Consider the following 17420-nt stretch of genomic DNA (forward strand, 5'->3'; position numbering starts at 1 on the left):
CTCAATGTCACAGCATTGACAGAATCTCTTGGGTTAAGAGGTTGAGAAGGGAGCTTCCCACTATTCCGTGTCTCCAAATGGTTCAATCTACCTGCGATGGTGCTCATTTATGTCTGCAATAACTTGATTGCACCATCAGTCGTTTGCTGATTTTTTTGCACCATTGTGATTAGAATCTCATCATAGCAAGCATCTCTGATGATTCTGAGTTTTGCACTGGTTATGGTTGTTGTTGTTGAAAACCACTAGGACGATTGAAAACCGGTCCTTGAGATGCAGCTTGCCTGTTTGCATAACTGGAATTGGGATGATCTCTCCATCCTGGATTGTAAGTGTTGGAATAGGGATCATACCCTTGTCTCTGCTGATTCGGGAATACTGCATTGACTTTTTCAGATTCTTCCTCATAAGAAGGAATGATTACTGAGGCCATTTTTTGTATCACCTTCTCCATATTACTAATCCTATGTTCTAAATGCGGTGAAGAAGTAACCTCATTAACCTTTCGACTCATTGACATACCTCTCGTGTTGAATTGCTGCGTGTTTGCAGCCATATTCTCGATCAATTCTGTCGCTTCATCAATGGTTTTGTTTGTCAAAGAACCACCACTAGCTGCATCAACAATATTTCTCTCGGATTGGAGCAAACCATCGTAAAAATATCGCACTATGAGCTGCTCAGATATTTGATGATGTGGGCAGCTCGCTAATAACTTCTTGTACCGTTCCCAGTAGTCGTAAAGAGTCTCGCCAGTAATTTGTTCAATCCCACTAATTGATTTACGAATAGTTGATTCTTTAGAGGCAGGAAAGTACTTTTCTAAAAATGCTCTCTGCATCTCGTTCCATGTTGTGATACTTCCAGGTGGAAGACCATAAAACCATTATTCTGAAGAATCAATCAACGAGAAAGGGAAAGCTGTCAGTAAAGCTCTTCCTTGATTAGTTCCATTTGGCTTCAAACTTGTCAACCTATGTTGAAACGGTAGTAAATGATGATTTGGATCGTCTCCTGGAAGCCATTTGAACTTCGGTAACCAATGAATCAACTGAGATTTGAGCTCAATTGAATCTTCCAAGTTGACACACAACTTCTGTTGATCAAACGATGGGGATGTCAGATCTTTGAGTGTCCTCTTGGGAGGTGGAGGTGGTGGAGCGCCGTCATTTCTCTGGTTCCCTTAGTTTCCCTGGTAACCAGTGTAATTGTTTTTCGTTCCCCAAACCATCTCTTCTTGTTGTGATTTTTGAGGTTCTTGTAGTATTGTTCCTCTGGGAGTTGAAATTCCACACCGTTGGTAATCCCAACGTTTGGATGCCAGAGTTCAAGTACCTGGAAAAATATTCTCAAAAACAAGATTAAAAACTAAAAATAAGAAATCAATAACAAAACAACAATCCGATATGCCTTCCCGGCGGCGGCGCCAAAATTTGGTCGGTTGTCAGCCGACGCAAAAATAATTTAAGTTCTTTCACTTCACAATTATAAATAATAGTATAGTTATAAGAACAAATTCGTTCCACAGGGAGATATGGGTTGTCAAATTGTTTTGATTACTTATAGAAGCTGGGGGGTTTTGTTTGTGATTATAAATAAATAAGAATAAAGCAAATAGAATAATACGAATATCAGAGATAAAAAGTATTGGTTAGAGTTTTCATCTTCCATCTTCCAACATGTTATCAACTGAATCAATCTCAACATTCATTTTCTATCGATATCAATAACCCTAGAGCATCCTATCGCAGGCTTACTCCAGCAAAACTCCTATTATCATCAAAGGCGCAAGAGCCACTCTTTGAATCCTTTTCACTAAATAACTTGGTTCAAGAGCCACTCAAGTTTAACCCAATGAAAGCACTAATATTTATGAGTTGAGGTTATTCTGAGCAATCCGGCGCAAGAGCAATACGGATTTAACCTAGATTACGCTTCTACATATAATTGTATGGCAACATCCCATCGTTAACAACTATATTATGCTACTTCTAACAAGGATTATTTGACAATTCCGGATCTCAAACCCTAGTTTAGCAATAGATATGAATGCATGCTCATTTAATTTGCAACTTAAACAAACTAGCAATCAATCATACAGGAGTTATAAATGGTAGAACATAAGCGATACAAACAAATTATGAATGAATGAGAATGAATATTTCAATTAAATAACATGTCTTCCAACTTAGGACTACATCTCTAACCAATAAGAAAGGTTTAGTTACTCATGGATTTCTTAAAACCCATGTGAAATAATAAAGAAGAAAATAAATCAAACCCTAGGTTGTAGAAAATCTCCAACTCCAACGCTCTCCTCTTTCTCCTCTTGTGTGTATAAACGAATGATAAAAGATCCCCTAAGATGTGATAGAAATCTCTCTCATATAGGCATATCCAAAACGGTCCGCGAGTTATAACCCCAAAGATGTCACTATCCATCCACAAAAAATCCATCGAAACAAAAGTAACACAAAAACCCCATCAAAACAAAAGTAACACAAAAACCCCAAAAATTTTGATGAAACCAAATTTTGAAAACTGGGGTTTTTGTATCAATTTTGTTTTGATGGGGGTTTTTGTATCGATTTTGTTTAAGATGGAGCTTTAATGGTTCCCAACATTTGAGTGGAGTTTTTGTATCACAAGTTTGGTCACCTTGATTTTTTGTCACTAGTTTTCTATCTCCAAAATCTCCTCCCCAAATGGTTGCCAAAAACTCGCCAAAATATCCCCAAAGCACGTCACTGCCAAAGTCTTGCCGTCAAAAGGTCGCATGAACATCCAAGTGAGCTGCGGAGTATTGAACAAGGCCCAGCCCGATAACCTCTTTGCCTGTCGATTCAACTACTTTCTTATTTTCCTCGTGTGACAATCACAGACAGATGAGTCTCCGTGAGAATATTTTTTCCCTGGATTTCACATTTCCCTTCGTCTTTTCACGGTAACTCTTGCCTCCGAGAGAAATAAATTTCCCTGGATTTTCCTTTTTATTCCGGCCATTCACGTACAGTCTGGTAGTCGTGAGTTCTTAAACTCCCTGAATTTTGATTTTCCTGTACAAAACTTCCGCGGATAGTTTGGTTGCCGTGACAATTGTTTTCTTCTGAGTTTTCAACTCGGCGAAGCTTCCTTCTTCTCTGCCGTTAACTCGAGCTCTTAATTCTACCCATAACTGCCATGCATAGATCACGAGCAGCCCCAACAATCACCGAAAGTGTATCTCAATCACTGCCATTCGATTCCCATTCAACTGCATGTTCTTGAGCTCTCATCACAACAGCAGCATTATCAGTCTTCATGATATCTTCTATCGATCTCCATGATCTTCACCCATATCAGTTACCAGCCAAACCCGACAGCAAACAACTTCGTCTCTCGGCATTGGCAGCAAACACCATCATCTCGCTGTACTTCTCCTTCACTGCAACTCCTTCTTCACTTCTAACACTAAACGAAAGCTCCGAGACTCCATAGTTAGACACTGCCTAATTCTGAACTCCAGCATCAATGATGATCAACAACGTCATCACCATTTCCCTGTTCACGCCACTTCATCACCAGCAGTTACCAATAACGTCAACTGCTGTCCATTATTCAATCTCGTGACTGCCATCATCTTCTACTGTCTAACACAGCACCATTGACTTCATCAACTGCCAAACTCGATTCCCATTCCATCATCAGCCAACAGACAGTCACCATCCAAGAGCTCCACCTGCGTAACCAGCAAACTCAACTACACCACAACAGTTATCTCCGGACATCAGCATTGCCAGACCCCATTCCTGGCTTGATCGAGCAATCACTATCCATCTCTGTCCAACAAAGCTTCATCGACAAACACAGCTCAACTCCCTTTCCTTCCAATAACAGACCATCACCACGGATCAATGGCAGCAGCCATACTCGAGTTTTCTCGTCTCTTCCATGCTTCATCGTCTCAGTCACCATCACTGTCATCCGACTTCTTTCTTTTTTTGATCGGTAAAGAATTTGATGCCGGCGAGTTTTGAACTCTGGTCTCTGGTATCATCGCCCAGTGACTTTACCACTGTACTACGGTGGCACCTACCACTGTCATCCGACTTATCCCAGTGACACCTACCACTGTCATCCGACTTATCCCAGTGACGATCAATGACAGCAGCAAACCAACGCATCACTATCAACAGCGTCTCTATTTTCTCTCTCGAGCAGCACATCTCAGCAAACCATCTCGTTATCATCTCTATCATGTATGGCAGTAGCATCATGAGTTCACAGCTCCACTGGTCATCACCAGCCATCTTCATCATCAATACCACCATCGCTGGTATATATCAGCACCAAACCCAGCTTCCGTTCTCTTATTTCTTCTCGATATCTCATAGCAATTCCCAGCTCCAAGCTCAATCACCACAAAAACGAGTTCCTTCGAGTTTACACCATTCCAACCACAGCATCAATTCCGTGGTCATCATAGATTCACTCATTGCTGTATCTAGACCAAACTAGAACCAACTGACCAAGTCGGTTCAACTATCAGTCACAGAAGACTGACAGTTCATTAATACTTTATGGCTGCCTTGAGTAATCTTGGCGCGTGTCTTTATAAATTCTGTGCATCAACTCTTCTCGCAACTTTGACTTGCTTCAATCACGCGTAACTTTATCATATGAAGTCGGAATGACCTCATTCTTCGCCATTGCTTCCGTCTTTTTGTCCTCTTCGAGATGATGCGAAGAAATCTCAGATTTGAGCTAATTCCACTTCCTTTCGGTTAAGATGACCGCAAACACCTAAGAAACTCAAAAGCAAATAAAATCAAAGCATAATGATACAAAAACTATCAAGAAAACAAAGTATTGAGTACCTAACTAGTGCAAATATTGCACCTATCAATGGTGCAATGTTTAATCGAGGGAAAATTTAAATTACTTATGATATTGATGGTTTTAGATAATCGTAATAACACAAAATAACAACAAATTAAATAACATAATACCATAGTGAATCGATTTGTCCTTCAATTTCAATCAGCCCACTCCACCAAAAAACAATTAGGACATTCCCAGAAATGCCTTCCATATGTGTCTTCTTCATAAGAAGTCCGCAAATGCATAAAAGTCTTGCAATCGGGCTTTGAGCATCCACTGATTCTCTGTGGAAAATGTTTGTATTCGTGATCTCCATATCCACAATCCAAGCAACGTAATAACTCCTTCTTCAATTTGGCTATAAGTTTGAAGGTTTTGCAGAGTGTTGCGATCTTTTCTTCTTCTTCCTTTTTAATCTTCATAGCATCATCTAGCATATGTGGTTCCTCTGGACAGTTGGGATCTTGACACTGCAAATACCTGAGTTTTTCCGATTGTGATTCAATCACCATTCTGATGCGTGAACAACCTTCTCGCGGACACTTTGAATATATCCAAGGGCATTGCATAACACTATGGTTATCCATGAAACATAATGGACAAACGTCTTTTGCTTCGACACATAATATTTGCTTCGCTTTTCTTTTAGAAAACATGGTGGATGTTGAGAAATGAATCTGTTGGTTTGGTTGAGAGGTTTTCCTAGTGTTGTTTTTATAACAAAAAATAGGCGTTGGTAATTCAAACGGGCGATTTTATTAAAGTCGCGCGGTTTTTGTACAAACATCAACTCATATGGTACTTAAAACGGGCGTTTAAAGGAAAGTCGCGCGGTTTTACTACCAACTCCAACGACTACATTTCCAATGGCTCGATTTTCTTTCTCGACCTATAAATTTCATTCTTCCCATCTCCAAAATCACATCTTCTTCTTCTTATTCTTCTTCTTCTTTTATGAAACTCTTAATCTCTCTCACTCTGCAGAAATGTCTGTTAGAAATCGCGGTCCTAAGTTTACTTAAGGAGGATATAACTATATGCAAAGCATATGTTTTTCGTAGGGTAATCACTTGTATGGGCTTTCAATATGGTTCTTTTTGGAAGAACGTTTTTTCAATATTCGTCTCACTAACGGGAAACCCAGGAAACCGAGATGCTCGTCGATTGCGTGCTCGTTTTCAATCTATTAGGATTACAGTCCAGCCATTTGTTGCTCTGGTAATGGAAATTGATCGAGAAAATTTCATCGGCGCAACTGAAGATGAAATGATCCAAACAGATCTTGATAACTAGGAGGAAGCTCATGGCAAACCTTTTCGTTACGAAGCGTGTCTTAGAATTCTAAAAGATGGTCCATCTCAAGCACATTTGTACTGCACTCGAACGCCGCTCCCGGTATTTACAATGGAAGTAGATGTTACTCTTGTTCGATGTTGGATACATCGTTTGATGAGACCAATGAACAATGACTATTTCTGGGAAAGAGTATTGCCACATTTTGTAGCATCCCGGACCGGAACCATAAGAAACAGTAAGAGCCTAAAACTAAGAATTGCATTCATCACTAAGGAAGTCAAACATTATACGAAAGTTTTGTGGTTGGTTCACCGTAGCTATTCTGGATTATCCAACGAAGAACTGTTGAGTATCTTACCTTTGTCCTCACTGATCAACTGCATCATAAATATCTGAACTTGTTGTTTACCTGTTTTACAGAAAACCATCGCTCAGACCAAGTTTACTGAAGAAAGCAGAAGAGAGTTTAAGCATTTTGAATGTTATGAACTCTATAAAGAGAATGTCGCTGGATTTGATGTAGCTTGATGTTTTTGTTTTGGTTTATTAAAATGTAGTTTGATGTCATTTGCAAGTTTAAATTGTAATAAATTTCGCTTAATCTGAAGTGGAAATCTCTATTTTAAAATCAAAATATTTTCATTCATTGATGCCAATTCTTTTACAAGATATAAACTTAGGCAATAATAAAACGTACTAAACAACTTCAATAAAAATCGAGTACAAGTTTTGGCCTCCTGTTTATCTTCATTTGACGTATCTTCCATTCAACGCGCTCATTGACAGTTTCGCCTTTATTTTTGAATTTTTTGTTGTTAACTTTCAAAACTGGAGATCTTCTTTGCTTTTTAGTGGAACATTTTCTTGGAGCAACTTCAAAAACTTTCACTTCCCTCTTATAATTTTCAATCTTTTTAAAACTCCCACATATCTTAGAAACAACAGCTTCAAGTTTTGCATCGCAAAAAAGTGTGATCGCCTTTTCAGCCATTGAGAAATAGATTTTAGAAGAGAAAACTCAAGAGAAGTGAATTTTGGTGTGAGTGAATTGTTTGAAATTGATGGTAGTTTATAGAGGTAAAAAGTGAGAATTTTAAAAAACTACCGGTTGGCGATTTTGCTACAAACGCCATCGTCATACGTTCAAGCGTCGCGTTGAAGCTTTGAGCTCCAATGCTTGTCCTACCAACGCCGGCGCTTTACCTACAAACTCCAGAGTTTTTCCTGTCACTCTTGCACTTAGTTATCTAACGCCCAGTGCTTTATCATAGTGGAAAAACCAGTTTGGCCATCCACCTGGCTCAGCAAAAATATGGGTTTGTTCATTCCCATAGGAATTTCCCTTACAGAAAAGACGTAGGCGAAAAACTTTCGTTTAAGATGTTTTTCCTAGTTCGCTACCCATTGGTACAATTTTCGAGTTTTTCAGGGCTGTTAAGTCAGAAATCAGAATTTTCGGTTTTGAACATTGAAGAGTTAGGCGTGGGGGAGTAGTTAAGCATGTTTGGCTTGCATATAAAATAAAAAAAATGCAATACTCTTTGATTTCTTGCAGTCCTGAGACTTCATCTTTTGGAGTTAATTATGAGCTATTTAGGATGACACTCTAAATCTTTTTAGGTTGAAACGGTTCTTACGGCTGTAGATTAAGTTCCACTTTATCGTTACAAAATCCTCAAATATTTACATTCATAATTGAATTTGAAACTCAGATGCTAGAAATGACATGGTAGTCGAAAGATTCATCCTCGCAAGTAATCACTACTGAATCACTTAATTTTTATTTTTCCAGTTTTATGTTTCTCTAAAGTGATTTGGTGGGATCTTGATACTGCCATGGATGTTGTAGCAAGGTAATCATTAGTTGAGTATATAAAAGCCCCATAGACAATTATCTATCACTCATAAAGAGTGAGCCGGAAGAAGAAGGAAAAATAAAAACATATTTATTTAAGACTCCTCTTCTTTTATCGACATTAATAATTCTATGATAAGTCTGGAATTTCGGAGTAATCATGAAGTCGGTGAAAACAAAAACCTATCATCATTATATAGCAAGTCAAAAAAGACTATTGATGAGGTTCTCGACACTTGGATCGCAGTATGTCTGAAATGTTTGTCCCTGTCTCGGTCGCCTAAACAAGCGTGGAACGCAGGATCCAAGAAAACTATCACATACTTGCTGAAAAGGAACATGCGCTTAGAGTATCTAATCATATGGTCGAGTTAAATGGGTGCTTCTCTCAACTATTGCGCTATAAATAAGAATCCTTTGACGATATTCATACAAGTATCGCAGTAACATCTTTCACTTTAGTCAATATTTGCACACCTCCCTTTTCTATTTCCATTTTCCTATCTATCCATATGATTTCACTATGCGAGTGTTGTGGCAAACGTTGCAACAAGTACGATGACTATCTTAGTAGATTTTGCAATCAGGTTGAATGTCACACTAAGTAATTGCTTGTGTGTGATGGTTGGAATGTATGTGGGATGTTTGTAGCTAAAGAACTTATGCAAGCTAATTATTTGGCTATTACTTTGTGTCTATCCTTAGTGATTCTTCTAAGGCGAGAAATTGGAGAAGGTTTTGTGGGTATACCTCTTTTAAACCCTAATGAGACTATAACTCGTCCACTAGGGACACCTAGGGGTTTAAAGGCTTGTTATACATGCTAAGTGTAACCGTTTTCTCAACGACATGGAGTTGTTGTATTTAGGATTAGTTTTATTTAGTTTGCTCGAGGACTAGCAAATGCTAAGTGTGGGGAAATTTGATAAGTGCGTAATTCATATGATTTTAGTGTCTATTCCATACTTGTTTTAGCTATTATTCTTGCATATTTTCGTACTATTACTCATGTTTTCTCTTATTTTCATATGTTTCATTCCAAAGGCATCTTTCAAGTCGTGCTATATTGAAAACATAACTGCGAAGCTATGAATGATTATACTCTAGTAATGAGACATGATCACATGATCATAGTGTTAATGAATTAGGATACGAAGTATAACACTTATCTTTTGAACTTTGTATATATGACATCGACATAATCGTATGAATGCTATTGTGATTATGTGCATGGGTAAAGGTGAAGATTTCGTCCTAGGAAACAATGTTTACATTTGTTTAAAGAAAGTACATTCATGAACTTGTTTTATGAATTGAAAGGAAAATCGCTAGGCTTATTGGTATTGTTATTCATTGGATATCTTTGGATTACCAATATGTGAGAGTTAGTAGAATCGATCATAACTTGTCATGTATCTTGGTATAACTAATCACAGTACTTGACTTATGATTTGGTATGACTTTTATTAGTGTAACCAATCCTAAGTAATCACCTGAGATGGTATGATCAATATTTGTAACTGGTGTGACCATCACAAAACAGTTGTGTAATCGATCCTTGTAATTGGTGTAAACGGTCCTAGTAATTGGTGTAACCGATCCTAGTGACTTGTGTAACCGATCACAAGTAATACCATGAGTATATGGTAGCCGGTCCTGGTAATTGACGTAATCGATCCTGGTAACTGATGTAACCGGTCCTGGCAAAGCATATTGAGGCAGAATCGATCTTGTGTTTGGTAAAACTGTGAACCCATGATTAGTGATTTGATATTTGATCAATCACATAGTTGTCTTGGAATACAGATAAACCAATTCTAAACTTGTTTGGAAGTGTGGTATAAGCGATTCCAAGATTGTAAATATGAAAGAGGATTTACAAAGAAAATATGTCGACATACTTTTAACATAAACAATAACTCTTATCTTTTATTGTTCAAAGATATTCCTTAATAACTTAAGGAGATCCCGGTTCGAAATAAATTAAGAATCTTTTAATTAAGGTTGTTAGTTTTATATGCTTTAATTACCAGCAATCAAATGCATATCTTTAGAAAATAAAAATTGGTAATATAAATTTACTAATTGGAGATTTTCTATGAGAGATTTCGGAAATATTGGACAAAGAATTTCCAGGAATTATGAAAACCGATTTTGGGCATTTATTGCATATCTTGAGAATATTCGGTTTTGGAAATTCTTTGGTGTCCAAACATCCTTGGTCTATAAATACCCAAGTTTGCATTTCTAGCAAACTATCCTAAGAGCCAGGCAAACTTCATCTTTTTGTTGTTTCTGGTGGAGATGTCTATCCGGAGAGGATAATACCCAAATTAGGCGAAATCTCTTATAACCGCTCGTTTAAAAACTTCAGTGGGATCAAGAAGCTCTACGAGTACCATTGGAGGGAAACTAGATAATTGCAGTTTATTTTAGTTTTCGATTGATTTGATTCAATAACGGTTGTTGAACTTTGATTGCACTTAGTTTGTTTATTCTTGAGAATTTTCTCTTCTGATATAAGTGATAAGTGCATAATTCATATGATTCTAGTGTCCATTCCATACTTGTTTTAGTTATTATTCTTGCATATTTTCATATTATTATTCTTGTTTTCTCTTATTTGCCTATATTAGATGAATCATACAAAAAGGAGCTACAAAGTGCTGAAAAGAGCTAGGAAGAGAAGTATTCCAAGTATCCAAGTCCAAGAGAAGTGGAAGAAGTGCGACGAAAAGGATCAAAACGCTCAAAATCAAGAGAAGGGTAAAAGGTCAATCTTAACTCATTCAAATTAAAAAATTCTCATCATCATCTTGAATATAATTGAAAGATGAAAATAATGCAAAAAGAATGAGGTCATCCGAGTTCGGACGAAGAAGTTGTGGCCAAAACAAGCTTTTTATCCAGTATCGAAGGCAAGAAAGTATGCAAACGTGTATGCATACTTAGTTCCGAAAATTTCTACTGGAATTTGAGGTACGCATGCCGGTACGTATAATTAACAAGTATGCAAATGGGTATGCATACTTGTGAAGGCCTAAGGTCACGTTTGGGGCCGTTATTCCGTATTTTCGGATCGGGTCCTTGAACCGAATTAAATACGTGAAGGCCAAGAAAGGTAAACCTATAAAAGGAGGTATTAGATCATGAATGAGTCACATCAAGGTATCACGAGATTCTAAGGTTTTTGGAGAAGAAACTACACACGGATCGAAAGCTAGGGTTTCAGAGCGGTTCTTCAATCGTAACGATATCTCTAAACTTTTCTTATATGTATATCGTGGATGTTTCTACATCCATGATTAGTTAAACACCTATTGATTGAGGATGAATTCTAAGTTGTAAACTTGATTTGGTTTAATATATGAATCTATTTTGATTTCTTCATATGATTATCGTTTGTGTTTACTATTAAAAATACTTACGATTAATTGATAGATTGTTTAGATGGCCAACTGAATATATTTGTCGATTTAATCTATTTCTAGCGAGGGTTAGGATATCCGTAATTGTTGAATAATTCCTTACACAAGTATAAAACGTGAAACCTTGCACGTGTAAACACAACCTTAGCAAGTAGACCGAGCGTACTGAGTCTAGCTACTAGGATCAACCTAAATTCACAAAACCTAAAACATTCGATTGAATTACATCTTGTAAGCGTACCTCAAGGTGGTTTAGACGAATATAATCTGGTAACTAAGCGTACCTGTTATCCAGTGATTTAAAGAATTTTTGGAATAGCTAAGCGTACTTGTTATTCAACGGTTGGTGATATAATCTATGATTAATGACGAATAGATGAATATATTAAATCATTGATAGTTTATTAACGAAGAAGGATTCCTCGATCATATCTCTCCCCACTGCTTACAATTTAATATTTTCAATTGCTTTTATTTATTTTATTCAAATCTAAAACAAACCCCCGTTTGTGACACTTTGATAACTAAAACTCACTGCTCTTCGTGGGAACGAACCTTGCTTCCATTATACTACCAGTTAATTGTGTAGAAATAAGATTATTAATTTAATTGCACTTACGACAGCCATCAATAAGATTCACTCAAACTAGATCAAAGTGTCGACGGGATCTTTAGAACTGTTTTTAGATCTAAAGACGTCTTGTGATAATCCATTGTTAACAGACTCCGTTCTGTGTGTGATTGATCATAAGAAATTCAAGTGGTGTTGTAAAGGTGTTTATTGAAGATTACAGAAGATTTGAAGACATAGAAGATTTCTTATTTGGTTTCTATATATTTGGGTGTGCACAAACCTTGATTGGCTGTGATCCAACTAGAATCGGATTTATTCGATTTATTAGTTGTGTAAGATAGGCATCATCTTATAGTTTCTTGTTTGATTCTATATTGATTGATTGCAAATTTAAACTCTTCTACTTCGGTAGTTGCTGGATAGATTGATCTAACCAGGCAAAGGAGTTTATTGGTTAAACGGAAGAGCCTTTGCATATGACTTGAGATATCTTCATACGAAGGAATCAAGAGAGTTGTTACCAAACAGATTTGTTGTTTCTTTACTGTTTGTAATACGATCCAAAGGAATTGTTCCAGTGCGTGCACTTATTGAATGTCGGAAGCGCAGGGATACTGAAGAAACTAAGTGAACTAGGTTTAGTTGCTTGGTCTCAACTATACGAAGTTGGTTTAGATTTTGTATAGCGGCTTAATTCTGAGAGTATTCAATTCTGGACTAGGTCCCGGGATTTTTCTGCATTTGCGGTTTCCTCGTTAACAAAATCTTGATGTGTCTTTTACTTTTCTATTTCCGCAATTATAATTATTTATTATAATTAAAATTAAAATACACAAATATTAACTATGTATTACTTGATAGTGATCCTATAGAGTTTGGTTAAGTCCGAACCTATTATCAAGTAATCACACTTTGATTATTGTATTGTCTCGATCTCGTATCCATATATGATCACACAAAGTGTGACTACCGATTTGTAGTGTTGTCTCGACTTTGTCCATAGACAATCACTTTCGGTAAGAGGACTTATAGGTGGATAATTTAAAGGTTGTGGTGTATTTGGGTACCCTCATCTTTTTAGTTCTTCCCGTAGATTCTTATGTTGTTTGTGTGATTTTCATTCAGTAAATGATTCGAGTATATGATGGCGATTTAGTTACAATTCAATCGAGAACAGATAGAAGTCTTTACATAAGGGTTTTTCTATTTTTCTGGTGGTAGGTGGAGTAGATAGTGGTAGTGGTGCGGGTTCTATTGTAAATGGATATGCATTTTATATGGTTAGCATGTGTATTTTGCAAGCGTAACATGGTCTAAATTTTAATAATATATGGAACAGGTCGGAGTTAGCGAGTTTGACTCTGATTTTCGCTCTCCTCAGATCCTTTTTTGTTCTCCCTCTAACAATTTTTTTTTTAAATTTTTTATTTTAATTTACAAAACCTAGGTTTGATATGTTAGCATATCAGTCTCTAATAATGCTTTATGATATACTTTATTAAATACTAAGCATATCAGCCTCTAATAATGCTTTACGATATGTTAGCATATCAACCTCTAATAATGCTTTACTTAACTGTTATTACAATATACAACATACATGCTGATATACATAGTATAGTTTAGGATCACATGTTCATATCTATAAAATATCAACATTAACTTAGACGGAGAGAACATGGTCAACTAATACATGATAAAGTAGGAGATAACACAGTAAAGATATACCAGACTTTTTTAAAGAGGAATAGACAATCACTTAGGTATATGCCTTAGTATAGGTATTGTGTCATGCAGAAATATGTAATTTTGTGTCATATCATAGTATCACTTTCGTAACACTTATTAAGTAAAGATACACAAAAACTGCTGCATATAAAACTTTCAGGTTTCATTTCAGGTTAGCTACACATGCAACAAAACACTTACACATGTTACTAGCAGATTTTAAATCAATATACCATGATTTAACATATGGGTTGCTGAAAATTCCTGTCGAACATAAAAACTATATGATAAACATATGTAGCACATAATTTAAACCTATGGCTCTGATACTAATGTTAGCATATCAACAACTTTTAATCTTGTTTTACGATATAATTTATTAGATACTAAGAATGCTTTACTTAATTGTTATTACAATATACAGCATATATGCTGATATACATACTATAGTTTAGGATTACACGTTCTACATCTATAAAATATCAACATGAACTTAGACAGATAGAATATAGTCAACTAATACATGATAAAGTATGAGATAACACAGTAAAGATATACTTAACTTTTGTTTAGAGAGGAATAGACAATCACTTATGTATGTGTGCCTTAGTCTAGGTACTGTTTCTACTGGTAGTTCTTGCACTTTTATCTCCTTATCATTTTTGATGGCAGAAATTACCTTGTAAACAAGGTTAGAAGGGAGTTCACCTCCTACTACATAGACATGTGTCATCCACTCAGCCGTAATGAGGTGGAGGCACATCCTTAAGACTTTAAAATATAACTAGTATGCCACTTAATGAATGAACTTGTAGTACTTTAGCTTTATGTACTCATCCTCAAAACAAATTTCTTTGTCTTTGGTACATAACCTAAACCTTAAACACACACTTGATTGAGATTAGGATAATCCGGTTTTATTAAAACTAAACATGATTTGTTGCTAAACCATTAAAAAATCTAACATCTCCCACTTAGTTCAGCAACAAATCGTTATGTTTCTTAAAAAAAAAAACATTTAGCAAAAGATCTTTCGAATTAGTAAAAAAATCGATTATTGGTGGCCACCCGTTTTAGAAAACAGAATATCTCAATCAATGTGTAAGATATTATGTATAACTGAATTCTTAGATCAAATGGAACGTTATTATCGGACCATAAAGACACAAACACCATTTATAAGATGCATTTGTCATTTCTATAATCACAATACTAGACGGGTCATTATCCTTAAGCTAAACCTCATGGGCATACATAGTTCCAGGATGTCTATAAACTTTAGGTTTCATATTGAGATAAACCTTATGCTCAATGACAATGACAACTTTACGATCTCAAAGAGATCATACATACCTAGAAGGTCTTAAACTGAGCTTCACTTGATGCTGAAACTTGACATACTACTTGAGGATTTTTTTTATTATCTCAAAAGATATATTGCAGATTACATCAAAAATGTTTATACCCACACAGTTTTAGCAAACATAAAACTTCTTATATATTTCTTCCCAATAAACTGTACATAGCAACAAAAAACATTTTCTTACTCCCACTGAAATATACAATACACCATGTACTAGAGTTATATTATCAGTAAGACCAAAACATGCATATGACGAAATCTTTTAGAGCTTATCTATAATCTGAAAAACATGTTTTCCTTACCATATACTTTACAATCAAAAATTACACTAGGCAAACAGAAAATAAAACATAACAAGAAACATATAAACACGAACTTACTCGATCACTAGATCTATGGCTTACTTATTTTCATCAACTTCTGGTTTAACCTTTTTCAGCCATTATTGATACTTCAAGCAATTCTTTTTGATATGACCCTTCTTCTTACAAAAGAAACATATATAGAAACTAGTTGAACCTGTTAGAACACTGCTCAGTCGAACTCTCAAGCGTTGTTATCTCAAGCTTGTTTGTCAAGTTTAGTTGTCAAAACTCTAAGTCTTGATATATAGTCTACTTACAGCTATGTTTCGGATTAGGATAGAATGTGTAGTAGGGCTTTAGACTTCACGGTGTTTAAAGATTGAAGACGAAGAACTACTAAGGGGAGCTTGTGGAACTTCATAAACAAAAGGTATGTGGAGACTTGAACTCATCTATCACTCAGAAGTCTATTTATATTATATCTCCTATCGAGACAAAAGTTGTATAACTATACAGACTTTAATTTATACACATTTGATATTTCAAGCTGAGTTTAACTCGCTTACATATTTCTCTAAATATGTGTTGGTAAGATTTCGCTTTAACCAAGTTCATCTTTTAATCATGACGAAAGTCAAAAGATGATCATGTGAAAATCGTCTGGTAATATCTTATGTGATTTGTGTGAGATAGTCATTTGATGTAGACTCGGAATGTTTCATATTGATCATTTGATCACTTGAAAATTTCTTTGAAGCTAATAGTTTGTGTGAGACAGCTATTCCCGTCTTCTAAGAATGTTTCAATGATTAAAATGGGAATTTAGAACAATTAACCATTGATTGGATATAGAACAGTATGCGTACTTGTATGCTAATTATTGCAAGTGTATTACAAGTACGGGAATTTATTATGCATGCCCGTACGCGTACTAATTCAACAGTTGAAGTCCGAGAACTATAGTATGCATACCCATATGCGTACTGATTTCAACAGAGTTCGGTCGTGAACGACAGTATGCGTACCCGTTTGCATAGTCTGGAACTCTAAGTATGCATACCCGTTTGCATACTTGAGTGGGTTAAGTTCTAAAACCGGTTGTTCATAAACAAATACATTTATATAATAAAGAATGCAATCTTTTGAAATCATGGAGTTCATGAATTTATTCAAGTGAATCAAAACCGATTTTGCTTCAATTGTGTCTTGTATACTTCTATGAAAATACAAACAATTGAACAACTCTATAACTAGTTTCATTTGAATCATTTGAACTAGTTGTGATTAAGATGAACAAGGTTGATATGAAAGTGTTCATATAGCTACCTTCGGTAAACTATTTTTGAGTCAACTAAGTGTACACGTTTAGGTACGGTTACCCATATCTAAATGAAGGCACATTTCATTTGTATGTAACAAGCTAAGACAATCTAATCAGGTTTTCATCTAATGGTTAATATTGAATGCTTTGTTTCCAAGGTAACATCGATTGCAAACCCTGATTTGAAGACTATATAAGGGAGAACTCTAGCAACTGGGAAACCTAATCCCCACCTCCTGTGTGATACCAGTTGCGACTAGAGTCGATTCTCCTTTAACCTAGGTTTTTCTAAAACCATTATAAGTTAACGACTTAAAGAATTCATTGGGATCCTGAAGCCAAACCCAACTATTTTCTCTATAGTTGCATATTATAATCTTACTTTGTTATATCGTATTGAGTACTATCTTCTCTAAGATTTGCTCGAGATTTAATCTCCGATAGGTAAGATAAAAAGTAATCACAAATATCTTCGTTTCATTCTTTGTGATTCCAAAATATCTTGTTCTGCTACCATACAGTTAAGAATATTGTGAGGTGATTGATATTACTAGGCTGTTCTTTGGGAATAAAAGTCTGGTGTATCAATTGGTTCCTGTTCACCTTGATTTATCAATAGACGGAACAAAAACTCGTAGGTATTTCTGTAGGAAATGGATTTATCTATTCAATGGACTTTCTATGCGAGAC

The sequence above is a fragment of the Papaver somniferum genome, chromosome 2 (assembly GCF_003573695.1).
Source record: "Papaver somniferum cultivar HN1 chromosome 2, ASM357369v1, whole genome shotgun sequence".
Classification (NCBI taxonomy): domain Eukaryota; kingdom Viridiplantae; phylum Streptophyta; class Magnoliopsida; order Ranunculales; family Papaveraceae; genus Papaver; species Papaver somniferum.